A 15,762-nucleotide genomic window follows, 5' to 3' on the forward strand; every position below is an offset into this window, starting at 1 on the left:
TATATCCACTAATAAAGGGGAAGCTTCATTCTTAACCCACTGAAATTTCCTAGCAGTCTTCAAAAGACAGTCCCACTAGAACAACAGTTGTCTAGCCTGAGGTTTACCAAAGCATGCATAACAGTGGCCAGGTTATATATCACATCACATCTCATCTCAGATGAGCAAGCAGCACAAATATAAAAGGGGGGGCACCTGGATTGCGAGTAGTACATGTGAAAAGGATCTAGGGGTTTTAATAGACTACAAGCAGCAACAAAAGCTAACACTATTCTAGGCTCTTCTGCTAGATGGTACCATCTTTACTGAGGAGCCTCATCAGTTGTGAGGCTTTGCTTTGTAAAGCAAATAACACTTCCAGTCCCCTCTGGAACTACTTAAGAACAGTGCCCCCCCCCCCATTCAGAGTACCTATGTTCTGTACTAAAATAATAATATTTCATAAGAATTGCAGGAACCAGATATTAAATATATTTGAAGAAACTTGCCCCAGAAATAAAAGTGCATCTTCAATAAATTGAAGGGTTAAAAAAAAACTAGTGAATTTGTGTAAAGATCAGAAAAGTGACCTTTAAATTTGTGTTCTTTAAAAGTTACACAACCCAGCTGAATACTATTTAGATTTTTATGTTTCAAGTCTTAGCAATCTGCTCTTGAAACAATCACTAAAGTTTACACGCACATCAAATACAATGAATTGTATCCCATTAACAGTTATAAGTTCAGGGTATCAACCTCAAATCTTTTTTGATGAGCATTTTAAGTATTCTCAAGAGCCATGCATGTTACACCTATAGCATGGTGCTGTAAAACTCTATACGTATCTACTCATAAGTACAGTAAGTCCCAATAATTTCAACAGGGTGTACAGGATTGAAATCTATGTGGGAACTCTACTCAAGACATGAAGGGGATGGAGAATCAAAGCATTAACATATATTTCCTATTTAGTAAATTTCACAGGATTTTGTGCAGTTATTAGGGGATAGTGAGGTCACCATATGTAACAGGAAACAAAAAAATGGGCTTTTTATGTAATATACTTGTCCCATGAAAATACACACAGAATTATGAAGACAGAGTTAGGCAGATAAGAGAACTTTTGATTCACCTTTAACAACAACAGTGTAAACTACAAAAATGTATTTTTAGCTTAAACACATAGCAACACTAGAGGCAAAGGTTGTGTACTACTTGCTACTCATCCATAATACAGATTAGCTTGAAACATAAAAATATTCATGAATATCAATTAGCGTGTCCTATGAAAAGAAGAGATTAGTGCAATTAATTATAAAAAAGAGATATAGAGGGGGCAAGTAATTGATTGCAGTACCCTGAAATAAACCTTCCACCATGTATCATGAACAGCACCAAATCCCAAACTGTCCAATCAATAGCCACATAAAGCAGATCTCTCAGAAGATCACATCTACTATTTTTAAAAGATTATCCTTAAACTGCTGCAAGTCTTAGTCGATAAAATTCCACATTTCAAAAACAGAAGTTAACTTTTATCCAAGAAGGTTGTTTAGATTATGTGTTGAGCATGACCTATGTCCCACACTTTCAAAACCAAAAGCCCATCCATTCTTGTACCAATGTCCAATCAAATTATCAACTTTCCTCCTCAACAAGATAATACAAGCAGCAGAACAAGAATCCCACTGGGCTGGGAATCATAGAATCATATAACTGTAGATTTGGAAGGGACCCTGAGGGTCATCTAGTCCAACCTCCTGCAATGCAGGATTCTCAACTAAAACATCCATGACATAGAACCATAGAATTGTAAAGTTAAAAGTTAAAATACTTCAACTTCCCATAAGCCTAGACAATCAAACGCCTGTCTTTTTTCCAGCCCTGGTTTTTCACATTAAGAAAGTCGATCAAATGCTACATTAGCATGTATTCGTTTCAAAATTCATGGTAACACAAGATTTGATTGGCAAAATGCCCCGAGTACATTAAATGGGACTATGAACATCTACAAACTCTAACTAATAAAACATAGGTACCGGTAGTAACATGCGAGTCCCCAAGTACAGCATTATTCCACAGCATTCTACAGCTTTAGAATGTGGTTCCTGGGCCACAGGATTTGCCAGATCTCCTTCCACAGGTGGTGATCTGGATTTCATTTTTAAATTTGCTAATTGCTTGAAATCACATTTTAAAGCTAAACTTTATATTTCTCTGTGATAAACGAGCAAAACACATAAACAAAGAGATAGTTAATAAAAGGCCCAAAACCTATTTTTGAGGATTTCATCTGAGCTTCTAGTTATTACACAATAATTCTTACAAATACAGAGGCTAGGACTTGCCATTAATCATATTGAAAAAGTTATATACAAGTTGTGTCGACCATTTGTATCAAAATATGAACAACTAAAACCCCCAAGTTCAAGAACAGATTTAATATGACTCCCAATGCAAAGCAAGACATCTCCCCCAACAATATAAATAAATTGTCCAGAATGTCTTAGATAATTTTAAAACTCTTATCTGGAATAACAAAGGATATGGGGAACATTTTCAACTCTATTTTTGTGCAGAATATTTTGCCTTTTGAAATTTGCATCATTCATAAAATGAATTAGTCTCATAATGAGCTGACACAATACCATCTAAAGCGGGCAACTGGAAAGGACACATTACTAGTCAAATCTAAAAATTAATGGTTTGGATCTAGAGGTGTCTTTGCGAGTGTAAAGGCATTCTGCCTGCACAAGGGGACCCCAACTGAATTTTCTCAGCATCCCTGTCCTGCTGTGGCCTACCCCACTCATGCCACACAACATGTTCCATAGGACCCTATAACTCTCAGTAGTGGCTTTTCAGGGACACAGGAGAAAGGAAAGCCCAACTGTAAACATAGCATTCTACTTTCTGGATCTAAGCAATGTTGTAACTATTTTTTTTCCTGTGTGGCTATTCCAAGAAAGAGCATATATTTATGTTCATAGTTCCTTCACACATGCTAGATTAGTGTGTTAATGGTTTTAAATACATTTGCTTTGCCTGCCTTAAAATCTAAATACTGTAAGGGAAGTGTATCTGATGAAGTGTGCATGCACACGAAAGCTCATACCAAAATAAAAACTTAGTTGGTCTTTAAGGTGCTACTGAATGATTTTTTTGATTTTTTTAAATTTTGTTTCGACTCAGACCAACATGGCTACCTACCTGTAAGGGAAGTGTGTGCTTTTGAGATGCCATGTCTTAAAATATTGACAGGTACTTCAGTAAAAATAATTTTCAAGTGAAGCTTTGAATATGTTTGAATATAACATTTCGATCACACTGAATCACATTTTATTTCAACTACTTTTAGCAGTTGGCAAACTTTTTCAGATATTTATAAATAGCTTAAAATTAACAGTACATACCTTTTAAGTTTGATATTTGTTTTGGGTCCCCCCTCCATGTAAATCAAATAAATATGCTAAATCAGATCTTCATTAACTCAAAGCATAAATTTTCCCAAATCAAACTTTTATGGAAAACACATACCACCAACCATACACTATTTTAAGGTTGCATTTGGAAAGTTGAGTGCTACCCCTGGCTCAGTAATGATTTTACTAAAAACATGATCCCTCTTTCTCTGCCATAGATTAAAGTGGAATCTATCTTTCATGAAATAAGAAAGGAACAAACTAAAAGTTAAAAAAAATCCAGATGAAGCCTTTTTGCAGTGTTCACTATATATCAGTTCAGTAGAAAGAAAGGATAAAACAATTTTAAGAAAGTTTCCACCAGAAGGCAACATGTGGTGTTGGTTCTATTCTCGCAACTGTTTCATTAAAGTAACCGCCTTATGTCTAGTGAAGAATCTAGAAACAATCTATATTCAAAAACATGACACTGTTGTCACAGCATTTCACCAGAGGTGCCAATTTTAGCATTTATACAACTAATAGGCAGAAAAAGAAAAGCGCTCCATAAAGTTTTGGAACATGAAAAGCACACAGTACTGCAACAGTGCAATATTCAGTGCTGCTGAAACCGCCAGGCAGACATTCTACTGCACTTCCCTCTGTAGGCAGCCGAAGTATTGATGAAGCCTGCAGATGCAGCAACTGTACCGTCCATAAAAAGCCAAGACAGCTGTTGCCATGACTACTATAAGTCAGTTTATCAGAAAAAAATATTGTGATTACTCATAAGTTTGGATTTATAAGATGCTAAGCCCCGATTGCTAATTGACTGAGGAGATCAACCATTATTTTGCATGCAAGTATATTGCCTTAGAGAAGCACGTGGTTAACAATACTTGGAAACACAGCAGGAGAGGGAAAGGAAAAAAGAAATCAATGGCTTTCTGCTAGTGCTTCTTCTCTTCAAGTACTGACAGTTTGTGTTCTGCATGCAGCCAAAACAAAACAGGAAAAACACCATATTTTGGCTTATATGTGAGCATGTTTTTCCTTAGGCCTACTAACAATCTAAAAAGTGTTATCGGAGTATTAGACTTCAAGATAAAAGGCCCCAAACTTTTTCACTTTCAAATTTAACACTTAATTAAAATTTGCTCTTTGCTTTCCAATTAAATACAGCACATAGGTTTTTAAATCCCACTCTTAATTTAATGAAGACAGCCATTTTCTTTTTCTAAAAAGGTACACATTAAACTTCTCATGGTTAACATAATATAACTCTTTTTAATCACTGAAGAATCATAGTGATGAAGCATAAAATTTGGAGATGGGAGGGGAAGTCAGCAGTTGCCACAATGCACCAGCAAACTGGGTATAAGACAGGGTTTAATAAGATGAAAATGTAGAAGTTACTCTATTTCAGTATTGCTGAAAGGTAAGGGAAGGTTGAATCATGAATTGCAAAGCTACATTTGATATACTGTTGAAAACTTTGTCTTCAGCAAGTGAAAACTGAGAATATATATTTTTTGATAATTTTGTCCAGCAGATCAGGCTCCTCTCCTATATGGAAACACCCTGCTACTGGCCACTCTAGACAATTTGGTTATACTATGTTTTATAATCTTAAAACTTTCATATTTCATTTGCAACATAGGAGAGAGTCTCAGTTTGGATAAAGCAGCAGCCAAGGATGCTGGTGTCCATGATAGTGTTAATAGTGTATTAAAGGGCACTCATCATTCTATTTGCAAAGCTGAATTACCCATAAATTTTGACAAACTTAGCTTACATACCACATAATGTGCTTGTATTTCTTTAAAGAAAACATAATGTTTGGAAAGTTGATCAGTCTAAATCAGGAATTCAGAGCTTAACTTTCAATTGTCAGGAGTGCTTTGTGCACACAGTCACATGAGCTGACAAAACAGAACACAGTTTTGTACAGGCTTCAAGCTGTCTTATAAGTCTGAAACCCTCAGTTTGCATTTAACTGGATCCTAGATTTCATAAATTCAAAGCTAATGCAGGAGTATTTCCAAGATTTACAGTGGAATCCAATAGTATCCATCTGACAGCAGAATGGGCATTCTTGGCGGAACAGATTTCCTATCCCCCTCACATGCCCCCCATATCTGCTTCAGAGGACTGAGAAACCCTCCGGTAAAGATTTAGGGAGTGTGGGAAGAAGGGGAAGTCTGCTTGCATGACTTAAGAATTTGAACGTGGATAGCAAATTTTAATAAATAATGTTAATTGTTTAATAAATAATTTAATCACAACTGAGAAGATTTGCACACCAATGTCCCAAGTTAAAAATTAAAAGGTACTAGAACACAGAAACTAACACTGGAAAAGCCATGTGTCCTTCTATTGAATCTTCATGGGTCATTGAGCAGATTAAAATTAAGTGACATGTGTGCTTGAACTATCCTTTCTGTATTGTGTGAGATAACATTTGTAAGCACACATTAGCAACGAAGTTTTTAGGTGATTGGTTTTTAGGTGATTGGTCATCTCTTCATCAAAGAACCAGTCCCTCTTCACCAAAGAAACACACACTATTTGAAACAAAAACAAAAACCTTTGTCTAGTCTAACACCAAAACTTGCATAGAAAATAGTTGAAGAAATAGCTTGCAGTTTGACTGGCTTCCCTGCGTCTGTTTCCCTAACAAGTTACACTTCTAATATGGAACATTATGCTCTTCAATGTCAATAAGCTACCTATCCAGGAACCACCATACAATCTGCCTCTATAGTAGCTCCAAGAATATGCTATCCTCAAACAAACTGAGCTCAGAGGAATTAGATGTAAACATCCCTTTCACTGGGTACACACAGCCTTTTCCCAATATGTATCTTAATTCTGAAAATTGTTGAATCAAGTTCTGAACTACAATTATGGCTTAATACACCATTTCTACAACACTACAAAGCTTATTTTCAGCCTCTTGCATAAACACCACAACAATAGCAGAATAGAATTTGCATAACAATTCTGAGGGGTTTTCCCCCCCCTTACACAGTAAATAAATAACTCAGAGTAAAAAGATACAACTCCAGTAACTTTTCATGCACTAGTATTCTTCTGCATCACACAGTTTACATGCTGGGGGGTGGGGTGGGGTGGCTAGATTTGTCTCTAAGATTTCCAAGGAGATGTGTAAATCAGCCGCTGCATTTTCTAAGTAGCACTGTGCATTTTAATGTTTCTCAGTGTCCAGGGATATTCCATGACATAGATTGAAAATATGCAAAAAATCTCTATATTTTTTCAGTTCAACTTCTTTTACTATTCTTTAACAGTGAAATAAGAGAAGATTTTAAGCAGGTTCTCACACTACACAAACCACCAGCGATATCTAACTCCAGAAGTTAAAATCACAGCACCAAACAATTCTCACTTGCCATACCATTTACTTCAAACTACAGTAAGTGGAACATATTTCTTTTAATAGTCATATTAACTGTTAACAATATTATACATGATACTGAAACAACTCGTTCCAGTTTCTATTTTCTGCATAGTACAAAACACAACTCTTAGTAACTGTTAGAACTATTTCCCCGATGTATTAAACTGAAACAATGCAACAGTATAATTCTGGTGTGAAACAAATAATTATACATGAAGGAAGTACTATAGAGTTTAATCTAGACCTAAGTCATGCTTAGTAGAATAAACCTACTGAAATCAGTGGGTCCAATTTATATTCTAAGCATGACTAATGTTGCAATCCTAGTCTCACTTTCCTGGGAGTAAGTCCCAGAAAATTCACTAAGACTTACTTCTGAGTAGACTTGGTTAGGCTTGAAGTTTAAGTTTGTAGTTAACTGATAATATTTATAAAAGGCAAGCATGTCCCAAACAACAAGATGAGAAATTGTTCCATTATCACCAATAACTTCAATACACACAGAGGCCGAGCCACACAAAGCTGATCACTTTCAAGTTGCATTGATTTCAATGAGAGAGTTAAGCATGTGCTCAAATCACTCCCACTAAAAATCAATAAGATTTAAAAGCAATTAGCTTTGGCTAGATTGGCCCAAATAGTTTGCTGCCACTTCAGAACTTTGAGAACTACAGGAAATAAGTACAGCACTAAAATCCAACAGTGAATACTTGTTTAGCTCTAAAAGATCACTACAAATCTTTAAACAGCATTTCAATATCAAGCTTGAAACATTAAATATATTACTTATAATTGCTTATAAAGGAGGAAGGTGGTATACTGTACTTGAAAAAGAAAACAAGTAAATCCTAGCCATCTCATTTGATCATTCTCTTTCCAATACAATTGGGGGGGGGATGTCCCAACACTTATTACAAATACCACTTACATTTGTGCTTACAATGCAGAAGCACTCCTGTATGCACAATGATGCATGAATACAGGCTTTTCTATTAACAACATTTAACCTGAAAATACTTTAAATAAAGGAAGGGAGATCATTCTTGTTTTACAGCACAGTCCTATGCATGTTTACTCAGGAGTAAGACCCTTTGGGTTCAACAGAGTTCCCATTTCCTGATGCCCAACTTCAAAGACCATTATACTGTACAAAAGTGGTAAGCAGAATGGATTCCAGAGGAAGATGCAATTTTACCTTTTTCCTCATAAGCCAGAGGTGGCTAATCTGCAAACTTCTAGATATTGTATTATAACTCCCATCAGTCCTGATCCTTGGCCATGCTGACTGGGGCTGATGGGAGTTGGAGACCCCAACAACAGCTACAGGGTCACAGGTTAGCCACCCCTGCCATAAATACTCCAGCAGGCAGTGACTTGGTTTCACAGAAGTCACTGTATGAACCACAAAAACAAAACAAAACTGGAAGCTCCTGAGGAAAAAAGATGACAACAACCAGTTTCTTAAAAGTATTTTTAACATGGTCCTATTTTCACTTCTACTGGTTAATAATATAGCTACTGTTGTTGAAGGGAATTCAGAAGTTAATTTTTCATCAGAGGAAAAACTGAATAAAAGATAGTAAAATCTAATTCCAAGTTTATGTGCGCTGTAGTGTCAAATGATGCTGCCCCGAGAACACCAGCCATGGAGTAGTGCTTACTAAGTACTATGTAAACCAATGGCAAGAAACTCCACTGTGGATACACAAGTTCATAGAATATATGAAAACAAAAAGGGCTCTCTCTTGCTCAGAATTATTATTAAATATCAGTATATTTAAATAAGGATTATAGGGAAGAAAGTCATTTCTTGAAAAGCTATTTAAACAAGTCTCTATGTTAAAAATTTAAAGTATATTCAATGGAGTGTACTTCTGTCAAGGTTAAGGATCTGCAAGGTTACACCCACATAAACCCCACATTTTCAGCTATATCACAAAAGTCACCTAACAATGTTGACCTTCAGTGATTCTTATTTTTTAGCTAAACAGCACAAGATCAAAAAACATTTTCAACCCTATTTCACCTTACTTTTCGGGGGGGGGGGAGATTATTACTTCAGCATTCACCCGTTGTAGAGAAAATTTTAAAACAGCATCCAGTTTTAGTGCTGTCACAAAGTAAAACTTAACATTGAAGTGTCAAGGGAAATTATAAATTAAATATAAACAAGGATATGAAAGTTGGTCCCTAAAATTATTACAGTACATCCCTAAACTCTTCCAATTGAAAAGCAACTTACTTCCAAATAATGCTGCTATCCTAAGAACTTCTAAGCAAAACAGGTTTAGGACTGAGGAAGTGATAAGATTTTAGACCATGATATTCTGTTAGTATCACAGTGAAGGATTTTGAAAGTTGTTTGTTGTTGAGAGTGCCTTTCTGTAGTTCCTTTCCTTTATTCCTTTAAAAAGAATTTTCCTATGGAGTTATTTCAGCAGACATGACCAGCAGCTTCTCCCCAAGTATTGTAATGATAAGTGTCTTGCTGTGATTAACATGATCAAGTGCACTAATTTCAAGCCCAGTATTAATCAATGGAGAAATATAGTGCTTAACTATCATTACTGTGCTATAAGTAACCTACATCAGACTATTTTCTATACACAGGTATTTTATATGTAACTTTCATTTTAAAAAGTCACATCCCTGTCGGAAATAGAGCTGAAAAGTCTGGTCACAAAAGCAAAATCCATGATCAAGTACACAGGCCTGAACAAGTATCAATTCACTACAACTTTACAAATGGCCCACCGAAGTTTACTCATATACAATAAACAATACAAAGAAATTAAGCACCTTGGTCCAAACTGCATTTACTTTGGAGTACAACCCATTGATTTTACTGGAGCTTATCTGTAAGTGTGTGTGCATAGTCTAATTTAACATTTAACAAATACAGCATGTAATTTAAATACAGTGGCATCCTCCTACCTATCAAAACAACTTCACTGCCACCTGCAAGCATCCCCAACCAAATAACCAAAAAGTGGCCAATACATACTTATATCTCAAACTAGCTGGAAATAGTGCAAAGCCATGGGTGAGTGGGGTTGATCTAATCCCCCCCCCAACAACAAAAAAGTCTAACAATGCAATCTTGAAGGCATCAACCACACTGCAAATATTGGGGGGGGGGGAATCCCATCAGAATAACAAAGAAGCAAACAGAAAAGTAAGGAGATCCACAATCACAAGGGGACTAGGACCAAATGGCAGTCCCACATACAACCTCACTCCTCCTACATAACACACGCAGAAATGGAAGAGGAGGAAAAAAAGAAGGTCCACATCTCCAGTCACCGCAAACATGTGCCACAGTAGGAGTGTGAAATCCCAAAGGTGTCCTTGCACCGAGCTGTTGTATCCGTGCAGCAAGGGCTGCCCCAGGGTGAGTGGGGCAAGAGAGACTTCAGAATAACAAGTTGCTGAAGAAACGGAATTTTCCCAGCACTACTCGGGCCACCAAGACAAATTAAAGGCGAAGAAGAAGAAGACGAAGAAGAAGGGAGGCGGAAAAAGCCGCCGCAGCAGCAGTAGCTTTACTACGAATCCTCAATCATCAAAGCAGCATCATTTCCAAGATAATAAAACTTCCCCCAGCAGCATCACAGAGGAAAATCAGCCCAACACACACAAAAGGGCCTGGAAATAATCATCCCGAGGAAAACCAGAAGGGATGGGAGAAATCACCCCTCCCCGCCAATGTGTCATCTCCTTCTCCCCCCTCCCTCCCTACTCCAATGTGTCACCTACTCCCTCCCGCTCCTCCACCCCCTCCTCGCTCAGAAACTTACTTCAATCCTTACAGGTGACAGAGAAAGGACATGCCCCCTTCCCGCATCTCGCGCCTATAGATCTATGTAGATCTACATCTATATATCTGTCGGTGCGGGGGGGGGGGAGATTAAACTGAAGTTGTTGCTCCTTATCTCCAAGTTGGCTCGGGAGTCTGATGGTAGACTTTACACCCGGTCGTCGTCGTCGCCCTCCAAACCTACCCTTTTCTATCCCCCACCCCCTACCCGCCAAACTCCATGAGAAAGACAACAAGGCACAAGACGGGGGGGGGAGGGGGGAGACCAGCACTACTTGGTGGGGGGGGGGAGAGAGAGAAGCAGAAGAGAAAGAAAGAACAGAGCGGAGAAAACAGGGAGGTGGAGGAGAGAATCCAAAAGGTGGGATACTACACCCTGCTGGTGGTGGTGATGTTGCTGCTGCCGCCGCTGCCGCCGCTGTCTGGCCGGGCCCCCCCTGGCAGGACCTCTCTTGGAGGGGGGGAGACTCCTCTTCATAGGGAGAAGAAGGTGGTGCAGCTGCTCCTCCGGGCCTCCCTGTCCCCCTCTTCTCGGCTCCTCTCCTCGCCTCCTCCTCCTCCTCCTCTCACTTTCTTTAATCTAAGCTGGGAGTGGAAGATGGTTGGTTGGCTGGTTGCTCCCTTTTCCTCCACCTCCTCCTCCTCCTCCTGCTCCTGCTTTTCCTCTTCTCCCTCTCCTCTGAGGGGTCCTGTTCCTTCCCCTCTCCCCGGGGGGCTCCTCCTGCAGCAGGGAGGAGGGGGCGGGCAGGAAGAAAGGAACGAGGCAGAAGAGGCGCAGGAGAAGAGAAACTGTGACACAAAAACAAGCCGAGAAGCTGAACTCTTCTTCAATCCCATTCACCCGGCCCGGCCGCAGCACCCGCACGCCTGGATCACTCCGCCACCGGCCTCCCTTCGCTTTCCTTTCCTTTGCTTTTGCCTGGCCTGCCGGAGGCGCGCGCTCCCGACTCGAGGCTCGCGCGCGCCCCCGACACAACTCCTCTCTCTCCCTCTATCTTCCTCTCATACACAGCTACTCCGGCCGCTCTTCGGAGCGAGGGGGGGGGAGGAGACGAGGGAGGGGACAAAAGCGGAGGGGGCGGCGGGCTCCCCCTTCTCTCTCCCCGCACCCCCCTCTCCCTATGAGTGAGGGAGGAGGAGCGGCCGGCCTCCTCGGGAGGAGGAGGGGGCGCCTCAAGGCTCCTCCTGAGGGACTACTTGACGTGTCGGTGCAGCGAATTTATTTCCCTTTGCCTAAGGAACGGGCTGTGCTGCGGCACCCATTGCCTAGGGAAAAAACCCGGATGTAAAGTGAGTGAAACTAAAGTAGAGTGAAGTAGGGCAGCAAACTCTAGTAGAGCAGCAGCGGCAGCGGCGGCCGGGAAGGATCGTGCACCGGAGGCAGCGGGGAAGGGAGGGAGGGAGGGATCGTGCACTGGGGCAGGCGGCGGCGGCGGCGAGAAGAAACAACCAGAAGCGCGAGCATCTTTTTTTCCCTCCCCTAATGCAAGTGGCTCTGCGCAGGAAGCGGATACACCGAGGAATGAGGGAGAAACACACGGCCAAGCATCCTCGCTTGCTCACTGCACTCCTCCTCCCCCCCCCACACACACACCCCGCCCCACTGCAAAGGATTTTGCACAGGAAGCGAATGCACCAGGGCAAAAGCGAAAAAAAAACCCCACACCAACAACAAAAGGAGCACGCAGTGTTCTTTCACAAACATTCTCTTCCCCCCATTTGCAAAAAAAGAGAAAAAGATTCTGCACAGGAAGTTGATGCGCCAAGGGCAGGAGTGAAAACATGAATAATCGCCCCGATTGCAAAGGGGCTTCGCACAGGAAGTTGATGCGCCAAAGCAGTGGCTGCACAAGCATCCTTAGCCCCAACGTCGGGTATTCTGCACAGGAAGCTGACATACCGGAGGAGGGAAAGGGGTGTGAGAGGGAACAAGAAGCATCACCATCCCAAAGCGAGGAGCTTTGCACAGGAAGTTGATGCAACAGGGCAGCAAGGGCTCCGGGGGTGGGGGCAGGAGAACGGGACGGCACAAAAATAACTATACATGCAACATCCAAACAATGAAAAGCACAAGGTTTCAATGCTACACTTACCTACTTGTAAGCAGATGTGACGGGATTTAATGGGGCTTACTACTGGGTAAACATATTCAGGCGAGTGGCATAAATCAGAGCACAGGGTGGGGACATGAGCGACATCTCGACAAATACAACGTTCTTTGCTAATGTACCAAAGAAGAGGCACATCAATCACAACAGCATCTTAGGCACAGCTAACGTGGCGTAGTCTCTCAACCAAAAGAATTGCTACACACTTACTTAAATGCATAACAAATTCTACTTCATCCACTCATGTTTTGAAAGCTCATACCAAAATAAAAACTTAGTTGGTCTTTAAGGTGCTACTGAAGGAATTTTTTTTATTTTAGTTTTAAAAAAGTTTTATTGTACTTTATGGTGCCACTTGTATTCATAGGCTCCCATAGAAAATCCACCCTTCAGGTGCCTGTAAATTAAAATAGTTTTATAAAATTAAATTAACAGAAAGTTAAAACTTTCTAAGTTACCTTATATGCCAAGTTTGACATCCCACTGATACGGTAAAGTTCTTCAAAAATTTGTTAGTGAGATAAAATACAGAGGATTTCTTTTGCTGTAAATTAAAGGTTAATAAGCATAATTTTTAAAGGACCATACAGTATAATTATATTTTGAATTAGTTGCTTAAAGACCCATTTTAATAAGATTGTAAAACTAATAGCACTCTCCTAAACATATCTGATACAATCCAATCAAGGGAAATCCATAGGATTTTAGAGAGTTGTGACTGTTCCTATGCCATTGTTTTCAATGGGACATACTCATACTTAATTATTGTCAAATAACTGGCAGTATAAGAAGAACTGACTTCCAAGCAAGTGTAGCTAGACTCCTGCTGTAAGATACAGTATCTTCTGCTTTTTTTTGGTTTCAGATATGTGTTGACCTGATTGTGCAATTAATAGTTCTGAAAATTACATCAATAGAAAACTCAAGCTCAAAGGTGCATGCAATCTGCAAAGTCTGCTGAAGTAAAGTTCTTTTAAAGTTTATGTGCTATAGGGAGTTGTGATGACAAATGCATATATTTGCTGCACCTAACAAATGAATAAACATAACTTTAAATCAGCCATGCAATGCTTGTATTATTATTATTTATTAAATTTGTATACTGCCCTACATCTGCAGATCTCAGGGCAATTCACAACATAAAATGACAATATAAAAAAAACACAATATACATAATAAAAAAAAACAAGAGCAAAAGAAACCGAAAAGTTGTATAGCTGTGATGGCTATATTCAACCACTAAGAATAGAAGCAATATGCCTTTGAATACTAGCTGTAGGGTACCAACTATGTAAGAGGGCGGTTCTCTTCATATCCAGCTACCTAGAGGCACTTTCCAATGTACTTTCCAATTGGCTGCAGTGAGAACAGGATGCTGCACTCACTGGGTCTTGGGCCTGATCTGGCAGTGCTCTTCTTATTTTCTTATCTGGTTGACCACTGAGCAGCAGGACTGCTCTTATCTTCATTCTGGAGAAGGGAGGAATTTTATACAACTGGCCATAGATATACAATATCATAGGTATACAATATTTACAGAGACATTCACAGTTCATTTATGTTTTCAATAAGTGTGTATGTCTATATGAATAAATTTATAGGGCTGGATCCTAAAGCTCTTTCCAGGCAATGGCTAGAATCCAAAGACTCCAGCTAGTTCTGTGTACCAAGAGTTATTCGGATCTGTGCTTACTGAAAAACAGCAGCAATGCTGTATGGCAAGAAATGCAAAAGCAGATTGTGGTATGACACAAGATCTGTTCAAAGACACACACACACACACACACACACACACACACACACACACACACTGTTGGGTGGATGTGAGCGCTTGAATTAACCTAAAGTAGCCCATTAGAATAGTTCCTACCTAATTATCATTCCCCATCATTTTCTCTGCTATGCTTGCACCTGCTTCTACATTGTCCCCATGCCGCAGAACTTCTAAAATAAAATGGGGGCCTTTGTGGTCCAAATATAGAAAAGAATCTCTGCTATTTTTCTAGAAAAAGAGATTCTGGAACTCACCATGAACGCCTTCCTTGTTCTCTTATAATGGCAATGGGGCCCACCTGAGAGGTGCCAGAACTGAGTTCCAATGAGTTCTAGCGGAAAAAAGCCCTGAAAAGAATATGTGGTAGTTGTGCAGGAGGTAGAGTTGTACATTGTCATAGACAATATTCACAAATAAGCCTACAGAATTTCTGAGCCCAAAGTAGAACCACATTCTTCATGGCAATTTAACCTACTAAGGGGGTTGGGGAAAGAGTTATGTTTTCTGAAATATATTGCTATATGAGTTCTTAGGAAATGGCAATACCTCAGCATATTTCAAGCAAAAATTTATGGAATGGAATTTATTTATTGCATGGGGGGATAACTTTTAGATATTATGGAAGAGTCCATATTAGTGTGTTGCAGCAAAAAACACCAGTGCCTTGTAGCACTTTGAGTACTAATAAATGTATTATGAGCCTAAGGCATCTAAAATAATTGTAAAATAATTGTAAGATGTCACAAGAGTAATTATTATCTATAAAAATCTTGAGACATGTCACTTTAGAGCGAACATACTTAAAATGGAGGCTCTTTTGAACCTAGACATGTAATTCTAATGTTCTGGTGATGTCCGTCCAGGTTTGCAGATATATATGCCAGCACATGTAGAGATGGGGGAGAAATTAGATACAGTTCACATTTAAAGGCAAACTTGCATAATTCACACTTTCCAAAACAATATGTGAACTGAAACAGCCATCTTCCAAAATCCACACTTTTCACAATTTTGCCGTACATTGGTCGAGCCAAGCAATTTGTACAAATATGCACAAATTAGGGCAAAGTGTGCATATAAGTGCACATATTGGTGAGAATAATATATAAAATCATTATATTAGGGGAAATTGCTTGCAAAATGTCTTTATCTGCCACAACTGCATGCAACAAGGTATTTATTAGGAGAAATTTGAACTAAAATGCTGAAGAATTTTCACATGGATTTTTTTTAAAAAGCTAACTTCTGCAAAAAATAATAAT

The 15,762-nt window shown here is 39.5% G+C and overlaps 1 protein-coding gene across 9 annotated transcripts in view; it reads right to left on the reverse strand.

The window, feature by feature from the left end:
- Nucleotides 1–15,762, reverse strand: part of PHF21A (PHD finger protein 21A) — a 172,620-nt gene that overhangs the window by 123,075 nt on the left and 33,783 nt on the right. For 3 of the 9 annotated variants that reach the window (XM_060274634.2, XM_035115643.3, XM_035115670.3), the window contains exon 1: nucleotides 10,994–11,828. The exons of 1 other annotated variant lie outside the window; for it this stretch is intronic. The gene's annotated coding sequence lies outside the window, so the exon portion shown is untranslated. Of the gene's footprint in view, nucleotides 1–10,598; nucleotides 10,779–10,993; nucleotides 11,829–15,762 lie in introns of those variants that run through there. 5 more of the 9 variants (XM_088669333.1, XM_035115679.3, XM_035115652.3 and 2 more) reach the window with 4 other exon arrangements.

This window comes from Zootoca vivipara, chromosome 1 (assembly GCF_965207765.1).
Source record: "Zootoca vivipara chromosome 1, rZooViv2.hap1.1, whole genome shotgun sequence".
Classification (NCBI taxonomy): Eukaryota; Metazoa; Chordata; class Lepidosauria; order Squamata; family Lacertidae; genus Zootoca; species Zootoca vivipara.